Source organism: Dipodomys spectabilis, unplaced genomic scaffold (genome assembly GCF_019054845.1).
Source record: "Dipodomys spectabilis isolate Male_0828 unplaced genomic scaffold, ASM1905484v1 ptg000272l, whole genome shotgun sequence".
Lineage (NCBI taxonomy): Eukaryota > Metazoa > Chordata > Mammalia > Rodentia > Heteromyidae > Dipodomys > Dipodomys spectabilis.
In genome coordinates, this window is record NW_024870949.1 from 2,049,732 (window position 1) to 2,059,883 (window position 10,152).

Sequence of the window (10,152 nt, forward strand, 5' to 3'; positions counted from 1 at the left end):
AACACATTTGGAGCTGATGTAACACGTGTTTCAGAGACAACTTAGTAAAGAGAAAATATGAAATTTATATTTCTTATAAATACATTATTCATGAGTATATTGAATTCAAAATTTGTAAATTCTCTGTAAATTAACGCGAATTTTAAAGAGGAAGAAGGTTCTCAGATCATTTTTTTGTGAGTGTATGTGCTGCACATTATTTCCCAAGTGTACATAAATTTGTTAACTCGTGTTAACTATAGCAATAATAAGAGAAAGAGAAATTTTGTGTTTAAAAATAAGGGTTCAATACACTATAGAAGACTCCACAATTAAGACCACCTTGAAACAATAAAGCCAAGTCCAGTATGTAGATTTATGAGAGTGATATAGAGAAAGCATTATTCCTACGTGGAACAGGAAGTATGAGGCCACTCCCTTCCTAATCACACTTGCTAATGACACAACTTTGTAGAAATTGGAATGGAAGAATAATTCTGTTTCCAATGCAAGTCAGATATAAGAGCATGGATTTAATAAGGAAAAAATTCCATCTTGAGAGAGCAGGGATTATACTAGCCATCAACTGGTGGATAAGATCACATTTTTTTCTTTCCTTTACTTATATATTTTTTGTTGGTGGTGGTCTTGGCACTTGAATTCTGGGCCTGGGCACTGTCCCTCTGCTAGTCCGCTCAAGGTTAATGCTCTACCACTTTAGCCACAGTGCGGCTTCCAGTTTTCTTGCAGTAAATTGGAGAAAAGAGTCTCCTGGACTTTCCTACCTGGGCTGGCATTGAACCCCAATCCTCAGATCTCACCACCACCCAGCTTAGGATCACATTTCTAACAGTGTACATTCAGCATATGTAATGTGTATGTTCATCTATCTTTATATGAATTCTTGAGTTAAAAATCTGGGCTACAGCTTAGACTTTACACTCACAAAAATGTTTGTAGTTTAAAAGATGTTTCGGCTGGATAAATGAAACCTAAGTATGTAAAGGAGTCTGGGAAGTTCAGATTGCATCCAGCCTGGGCAGAACAGTGTTTGAGACACTATTAACCAGCCAAAAGCTAGATTGGAAGAATGGCTCAGGTGATGGAATAACAGGCATGAGCAAGAGTGATGAATAAGAACTTGAGGCTTTTGCATACATACATATAAACATACACATACACACAGAGGCACTTATATGTGCACACACATATACACAAATGAAGCAACTCTCAGAATATGTAGAAAAGTTAGAAAACAATAGAAAGTATGTCCTGAGTAAGACTAGAATCAAGTGATAATTTTTAATATTAGAAAGACCTCCAGTGAACTTTCTTCAAAAAAGTTTGAGAATATTACATAAGTAGGGACCAGAGATAGTAAGAGAGTCAAGTAATCAATATTAAAGTGATTGGATCCATGGAGGAATGAATCAGAGACCCGGCAGGTGCATTTGAAAATGTTCATACCCTGTGTCAAATGTTAGAACATCTTTGAAAATAGTGCAAGAACAGTCTGAGAAGTCTAGTGGATAATATCACTGGAGAAGTTCAGAATTGATAGTCTGTATCTAGATTAAATAAACCAAGAATGGGCTGGGAAGGTGGCTCAGTGGTAGAGCGCTTGCCTTGCACGCATGAAGCCCTGAGTTTGATTCCTCAGCACCACATAACAAAAAGAAAAAAGCCGGAAGTGGCTCTGTGGCTCAAGTGGTAGAGCACTAGCCTTGAGCTGAAGAGCTGAGGGACAGCATCCAGGCCCAAAGTTCAGGCCCCATTACCGGAGCCAAAAATAAATAAATAAACAAACAAACAGATAAATAAATAAACCAAGAAACTATGGTGGGGCAATGTGATACAAGCCTTGAATTCTAGCACTCAAACTGACAGGAGATCAGAGACTGGAATTACTACTGATACCTTCCCTGGACCAGGTAGTATAATTTTGTCTTAATAAAACAAACCAAACAAGAAAGGAATACACAGTTGGAAATTTGGGCTAATTTCTTCATTATGTTTTGAGAAGCCAAGCTTTCTATTGAAATACAACTGGTATATAATCCTCAGTTGTGTTTTATTTTATTTTTTATTTTTTAACTCTTTTTTTAATTTTTTTTTTTTTGGTTCCAGTTGTGGGGCCTGAACTATGGGCCTGGGCACTGTCGCTCATCTCTTCAGCTCAAGGCTAGCACTCTACCACTTGAGCCACAGTGCCACTTCCAGCTTTTTTTCCTTTTTGCTTATGTTGTGCTGAGGAATTGAACCCACGGCCTCATTCATTCGAGGCAAGTGCTCTACCACTGAGCCACCTTCCCAGCCCCTCCTCAGTTTTGTTTTAAATGCGCACTTCATTACAGAACATTCCTAGATCCAAAGTGGTTCATGATTCCCAGCCAAAATTTGAAAAAGTAAGTAATCATCATTCTGTTAGATTCCTAGGAAAGGATGAAGGATTACAAAAGCTTAAGCCTGGAGGAATAGCAAAGATCACCTAATGTAGGTCTTTATAGATCTTGCTAAATTAGAGTTTAGACTTCAAAAAATATTTTGGTTTCGTTTGTAATTTCATATTCTATAGGATACTACAAAATTATTTTTAGGTATTTACAGATATTTCTTGCATTCTATTTACCTAGCATATTGTTTCAAGCGAGTTATAATTAGAACTCAGTTAATAGATAATTCTAACTGTTCATGTAGAAAATGATAATGTGAATAATTTAGACCGAGTTGCCAAGAAATTGATGATATTAATTTATAAATTTAGAAAAAGCAGTTTTTGATGCTTTAATATAACATGGTATGAAGAGAATAATTGTGTGACATCTTCTTTCTTCTACCTGTATGTAACACAGGAAGCAATTTCCTTAATTACGTGCCTCTGTATACAGTGAGAAAAATGCTAGGATTTGGGTTTGTTTTTAATTTTGTTTTTGTTCTATTGCTTTGTCATAAGGCTTGAACTCTCGACCTGGACACTGTCTCTGAGCCTGTTAAGCTCAAGGCTTGTGCCCTACCACTTCAACCTCAGTACCACTTGTGTCTGGCTTTTGCTGAAAAGTATATTGGAGATAAGAATCTAGGGAACCTTCCTGCCTGGGTGCGCTTTTAACTGTAATCTTCCAATCTTAGCATCCTGAATATCTATGATAGTAAAAAAGTATAAATATAAATAATATTTGCAAGAATACCAGTGAAGGAAAAATGATGCAACCCAGTATATTGTGGTGTTCTTTCCAGAACACGGAGGGCATCACATTAGCAAGGTGTAGTATTTTTCCCAATAGAGATAAGCTATTTGTGATGTGAATTAAGGGAATTTTGAGGTGCACCCTACACGTTCGAAACTGTTGGTCTAGGATGATTTTATGGCATAAATTTTGGGATTGATGGTCATAGAAATAATAGCTTAATCTGATAAACAATTGCTTACTCTTGAAGAATTAATTATAACCGATGCTTTATTGTTTTATCCTATACCAGAATATGGCTATTTTTCTGTTCACTTCTCAATCTGTAACACCCCATTAGAAAATGAATCTATTGCAGAATTACATAACATGCAAACAGGTACTATTTTGAATCTCTCAGGTATGGAATGTTGAGAATTTGAAAGTGAAATGTTATTAGTCATAGGAATTTTGAAGAACACACATAATCTGTCCTCTTAACAACTTATTTACTTTTAAAAGTTATGGGTTTCCATAGAATTAAATGGTTTTCGCTTTTAGTATGAGAAAGTACTAATTTATTCTTTTTTGAAAATATTGGCAAGTATATTGTGAAAAAATTATCTAGTTGGATAACATTCAAGTTGATGGCCCTCTGATAAAGAAGGGGTAATTAATTCAAATTATATGCCAAATAGTACTGATTTTTTAAAAAGTTACTATATAAAGAATAATATTTACTATATCAATACAGTGAAATTTTATTTCATGCAGCTTATTTTTTAAATTTAATTTTAATGTGAAAGTGATGTGCAGTGGGTTAGCAATTGTAAGGCACTGAATACATAACTTTTCAAACTTGTTATGCCCTCTCTCATTTTTTCTCACATTTTTCCTTCACACCCAAACCCCTCACACGTTGTAATGTACATTTCCAACATATTTTCTTGTGAGTATTGCTATTGCATTGGTTTTCCTTTTGTCCTATGTCTCGCCATTTTGTTGTTCCTCTTCCCTTCCCCAATTAAGGTAAATGTATATACAATACACAGGGTACCAAAATCAAACACAGTAGGAGTTATACCATAGGGGAAAAACCCAAGGAAAATAGAAATCACATAGTACATTAAAAACAACAACTGCAAATAAATATCTCTTTCCATATCTTGGAGTTCATTTTGCTCAGCATCAGCTTATATGTTCATGTATATGCATAACAAAGCCACTGGAAAATAATAGTTTCATGGATACTATATCATGAAAACAACATGTTAACTGTTTTTGATGGTAAACGTGGAATTAGGATTGGTAAATTTGCGATTCTGATAAAGGAATTTCAAAAGTGTTTTAAAATTATGACAGGTAAATTTTAATTGTTCTATCTTTTAACTTAGCCTATTAAGAAAATTTAAAATTGCCTAGGAAAATAGGCTTTCATGCAAAGAAATCCATGGAGACTTAGCTGAGAGGGAGCAATGTGGGTAAGGTGGCTCATTTTCACAGTAAACAAACAAACCTCACAAACCTTGCTGTAAATCCTGTAGATTCCCATGAGAATTGTCCTTACCTAGGAAATATACTCTTACTGTGTGAAACAAGGTGGTAGGGGAATTTAAATTCAAAGTTTTTTTTTTTTAAAAATAAGACATCAAAATTTGTGAATTGACCTTTAATTACTAAACAGTAATTCTCTTAAAAAGATTATTTGGGTCAAAATATTTAGGGAGAAAGTGTCCTCCACAATGAAAGAATGTATTGAGTTTACACTTCTCTGTTTTAATACTTTCCACAATGTCTTTGCACGTGAAGCACTGAAACACAGAAAAAAATCTGATTGAATACTTCAATGATTTCACATTTCTAAGTAGCTCAAAAATATAATATTCTTATTAACATGAGATAGTGAAAACTTCTTTTATTACGTAAGCCAAAAAGTTTGGGGATCAGAAAAGAATTGAGCAAATAGAAAAGGTAAGAAAACACGTTATTAGAAGCCCTCGCTAAGCGTTTTGGTTTCAGCAGTGGAGGGGGCCAAAATATTTTTATATAGTGATATAGATTGTGTTAATGTTTTTGCTACCTAAAGTGATTTTACAGAGCTTATTTGGCTCAGTATAATGCAGAACAAATTGAATGAAGACATGAAAATAAATTCCACCTCCAAATAAAAGAGTTTTCAAAGATAAACCATGAAGATGTAGCAGTGGGGGACGCTTTATAGTGCTTCAGCTTCACTAGAATTGAAGCCAAGAACCTGTGATTAATTGGAAATCAGGCAAGAGCTAAGAGGAGGACATAGAAGTAGGACATAGAAGTATTGTCCTTTGTAACAGACAATATCATCCAAGGAATTGGTGATTTAACTCTATTCTTCTCCATACATCTTGTTGAGCAAATACAAGACCAAGAGGAAAATAACCTATTGAAATAATTTTGCAAAGAATAACTTCACTGTTCCTGATATGGTATCTAAGGAGAGTCTTAAGAGAGAAGATAAAAGTTTTAAGAGAGAAGATAAAAGTGGAGTATTCTTAGGTTTCCTCTCAGCATCTTGTTAGCAAAATATATCTTTGAGGTTAGAAGTGATTGAACCAAAAAGTGGTGGAGTACTTATTTTTGTGGGCACTTTAGACACAAGAAGAATTCAAGGTAAAAGAAAAAAGAAAAAATTATAGCTAAATATTTGTGATTATAGGTTCTTGGACTGGATTTTTGGAGACAAAGTTTTGCATTAGCGTTGGTCCTCATTAACATAGATGTTGGATTTTCGTGGCAACCAAAAGAAAAGGGGAAGTTTAATGGACTCGCTTGAACAAGTAAACAGCATGATAGAAAATAATGGCAAATAATATTTAATGAATTATTTTGAACAATTACTTTGTGAGAACAAGGAAGGAAAGATATAATTCAAAATCACTTGACGTTATTAAAAGTATGAAAATGGAGTAGTGAGGAGATTGAGAGAAAACAGAGAGGACTGTTTTCTCTCCAGTGGAGTAATAGGTTCTTGATCTTGTTTCTTCCATTCTGTCTTCACAAGCTATCAAGTGTGACTCAGGTCTGGAGTATCCAGTTCAGACAAAGCACTCGCAGAAGAAAATATTTGCAGAAGATATAGGTGATTTATAACCTTAGACAATCTTTTTAAACCTGGTCAAAATTCTCCCCTACCCCAAACTGCCCTCTTTGAACAGTTTGTTTGCTTTTCCAAAGACTGCCTTCATTAACTGCTTAAAATTTTGAGAGGTCATATTCATACTCTCTAGAGATTGCTGTTTGGTTGTCATTTTTGTGTGTTTTTGTTTGTTGTTTCTTTTAATTGAATTTCAAAAGGTTGTGCAAGTGTGTTACAATTAAATATGTCCATCTAATTGTCTAATGCTCCTGGATCAGAGTCACTCCTTCTATCAGTGTCAACCAACTCTTTCTCCAAGATTGAGTTCAGATTTAGCACTTCCTTTATTACATATGTACATTGAGTATTCTAGCTGTACTTGCCCCTTGTTCCATTTTTCATTCATTCTAATTCTTTACTATTGTTCCTCTCTGGTTTCAATTTCCTGATAGTCATTCTGTTAAACTGCCTGTTAATACTTTGAAAGGTTTATGTACATTCCATGGAGTTTCACTCCCACATATACTTGAACTGATGTCAGCTTATATTTCCATAATTCATTCATCTGCAATAACAATTTGCAAGACTGGAGATGTGAAGCACTTAGACATGATTTTATTCTCGTTCATTTGGAAGATTAATCTTTAGTCAACAAGAAAATTTAAAAATGGCTTAGAATTTATTCCTAACTACCAGTTTTTATAAATGGCTTTGTACAATGGTGTATGATTATTTTATTTTACATAGGATAATTTTTTGTACTACCTATAAGTTTTGGAAAAAGAAGAAAACTAAAATTTACTACTTAGAGGAATATGACAGAAATAAAAGACAGATTTTATTTTTGTCACATCTCTCATCAGTACCCATATTCAAAACTTAAAGTCATATTTCTTACTATGTTAGACAGATAGGGAAAATATAAAACAACACATGATAAGGCATCTATTAGTGACTTTTTAAAATGTACCTTCTTATGTGATGAAATTTACTTTATTAGCTAATATTTGGGTTTGAAATATGGGAGGCTGATCTATTTAACACATTTCTGGAAGGCACCTACTGAACAGCACAAATGGTGGGGAGTACTATTTCTACACATTAATGAATGGTTGAACTTGTTTGCTATTGGTGCTGGGTACGTAAATCAACTCTATTGTAACTAGCTCCCTACACTTGAAAACCTTGTAATGTCACTATCATCTACTTGTCAAGTGTTATTTTGGCAAATGTGATTTTAAATAGTTTGAAAATGAATATACTTTCAGGAGATTAAATATAGGTTATCTTTGGTTTGAGAATGACAACATTTTTTTATACTACAGAACCTAGTTTTACTGAAGTACCAGTGATTTGAAGCACTAAGGATCTTCTCAGTTAATGTTTTTCTAAATTATATTTGATCTTTAAATCAAGTATTCCTAGACTTGGTAGGGCAACTATGGATCTATCATTTCAGAAACTATTTTTAGGCTGCACTGAAATCTTTCATTAATCATTAGGAGAGGGGTATTTAAAATAATCTTGTTCATTTGTAATTTTGTTCACTCATATGGGCTGGTCATCTGTAAATTGAAAGTTTGAATTACAGTACTTTCTCTCAGATTTTGTGATCTCATCTTTCATTTTAACTTGCCTTGCATTTCACAATTGAATTCTGCTAATTCTTGTAAGGAATTGGGGTCCTGAAATATTATAGGAAATGAGAAATTGAGATGTCTTCAATTATTTTCTTTTGGCATGTTGCATGGGCCTATGTGAGAAGTCTTGCCCTTGTTATCTGATGATACAGATAACTGGGAACTTGTATCCTCGGATCCGTGGGTCCTTCAGAAGAATAATAGCTTTTAGACATCATATCAGCAAAATTTGTGTATAATCAGTAAGAATGCTTCAGAAATATGGAGAAAACACTTTGGGACCAGCGAGTTAAAACAATAAACAGAGCATCAGAGTAAAATCCCTTATAGATTAGCAGAAAACAAGACTGTTATATTACCATGTGAATTCAGACGATCACAAACACTTAGAACTTATCACAAGTTTATACCGAAGATATTGCATTGATACTTTTTATATTCTAATATATATCCTAAATCTAATTATTTATATTCCATTCTATTTATCGGAATAAATGTCAATATATTTGTCAAATTATCAATTCTATTAAGATTCACTCTGTGAAATTTAAAATCAGCACATATTTTATATTTATAAATATAAAATATATAAGTATATATAATATAAAAATTGTTTTGCATTGTTGTGTTGTGGTTAGGGAATCAAAGGCAACTCTGTTTTAAAGTATTATTCCATTATCTCTACCTCAGTGTTTGGTAGAGTTAGACTTAAAGCTTTACCATTTGTAGATTTACAGCCTAGAGGCAAGAGGAAACACTGTGATTAAAACATTACCAATTTAAGGCCTAATATCGAGGAGAAACATGGACTTTTCCAGGAGCTATGGAAATATTTGGTGATAGAGAGTCAGTAGTGTAAGTTCCTGCCTGGTTGGATGCTAGACAGGCCAGGAGAGTAGGTAATCATGCATATGAAAATTTTTTCACCTTTTTGGCTTTAGCTACTTTTGAAATGATAAGTATAATAAACAATTATATTTTGACAAAATACCTTCCATTCTGAACAATTCTGTCTGAACTGTTCATCTCTCTATGATCCCTTGTAACTAAGGTTAGTTTTGTTCCAGTAAGACAATCTATGCTGTCAGGGTAAGATATTTTGGTTGGTCTGTTCCTACAAGGAAGAAGGTTAAAGGTTCAGGTAGACATTTGTCCCAGCAAGACCTCATTTGGGAAATGTTAAGCTGCAGAAGTTTAGAAGTAGCTCTCAAGCAAGGCTTACTTTGAATCCATTAGCTCTACAAAGCTAACTCAGTTGATAAATAAGTACTTGAAAAGCCATCACCTTTGGACTTAGCTGTAAAGGCTTCAAAGTATGATCAAATTTGAAATGAAAATGACAAAATAGTCATTGACAAAAAATTGTAAATATGATCAATCGACCAAATGATATAAGCTTTTCCACTATACACAGAATTTTAGAGAAATAAGATCAATCACATTTTAAGGAACAATAAGGGTTCCTTGTTAGAAATAGGCAACCATGGATATATGCCTGTATAAAGATTGCATCATTAAGTACTTAAATTTAGAGGGTACTACATGCTTCAGCAGCAGGTCTACCCAAATTACAATAATACAGAGATTAACATGGCACTTGCACAAGGATGATATGAAAATTTGTGAAGTATTCCATATATTTCATTCTTCTGATGCAAGAAATATAAAAACAGTTATTAAAAAGTTGATTACAAAAATACAAGTGTAACAATACATGTAATTCATAGAATTAAAGGTTAGTTTGACATCAGTGTATTAAATCTTCACCTTAGAAAGGTCTTTACATAGCATAACCTTTACAAAACTTGAAATTAGATAACATTGTCAATTTATCCCAAAGAAATAAAATAATATAAGGACCTAGGAAAAATGGAATCTTAAACTTCTTCTATATTGAATGCAATCTGAAAGGACACATTTATTAATGAAACTATACATTATATAAAAATGTAGAATTTAAAATATTATATCTAGGAGCGAATGAAATAGATTATGGATATTGTACAAACATAGATATATTTTTTCCCAAAAGCACTAGGAACATCTTTAGTTTCTATACTATTCATTTCAACAGATAAGTTAAAATTATTTCTGATTAAAAAAATCACAAACTCTGCAGAAATCATTATAGATGTATACAAAAAACTCTTGAATACATTTTGACATCAGAGTCAGGCAAATCACTTGGAAGAATACCATGGAATCCATGAATTTTTAAAGTAAGATATTGCTGTTGCTTTGTATTGTGAAA

General features: G+C 33.3%; 1 pseudogene; it reads left to right on the plus strand.

The window, feature by feature from the left end:
* The first annotated feature begins 9,443 nt into the window (after positions 1–9,443).
* LOC122126034 lies at positions 9,444–9,543 on the plus strand (annotated as a pseudogene).
* The last annotated feature ends 609 nt before the right edge of the window (positions 9,544–10,152 follow it).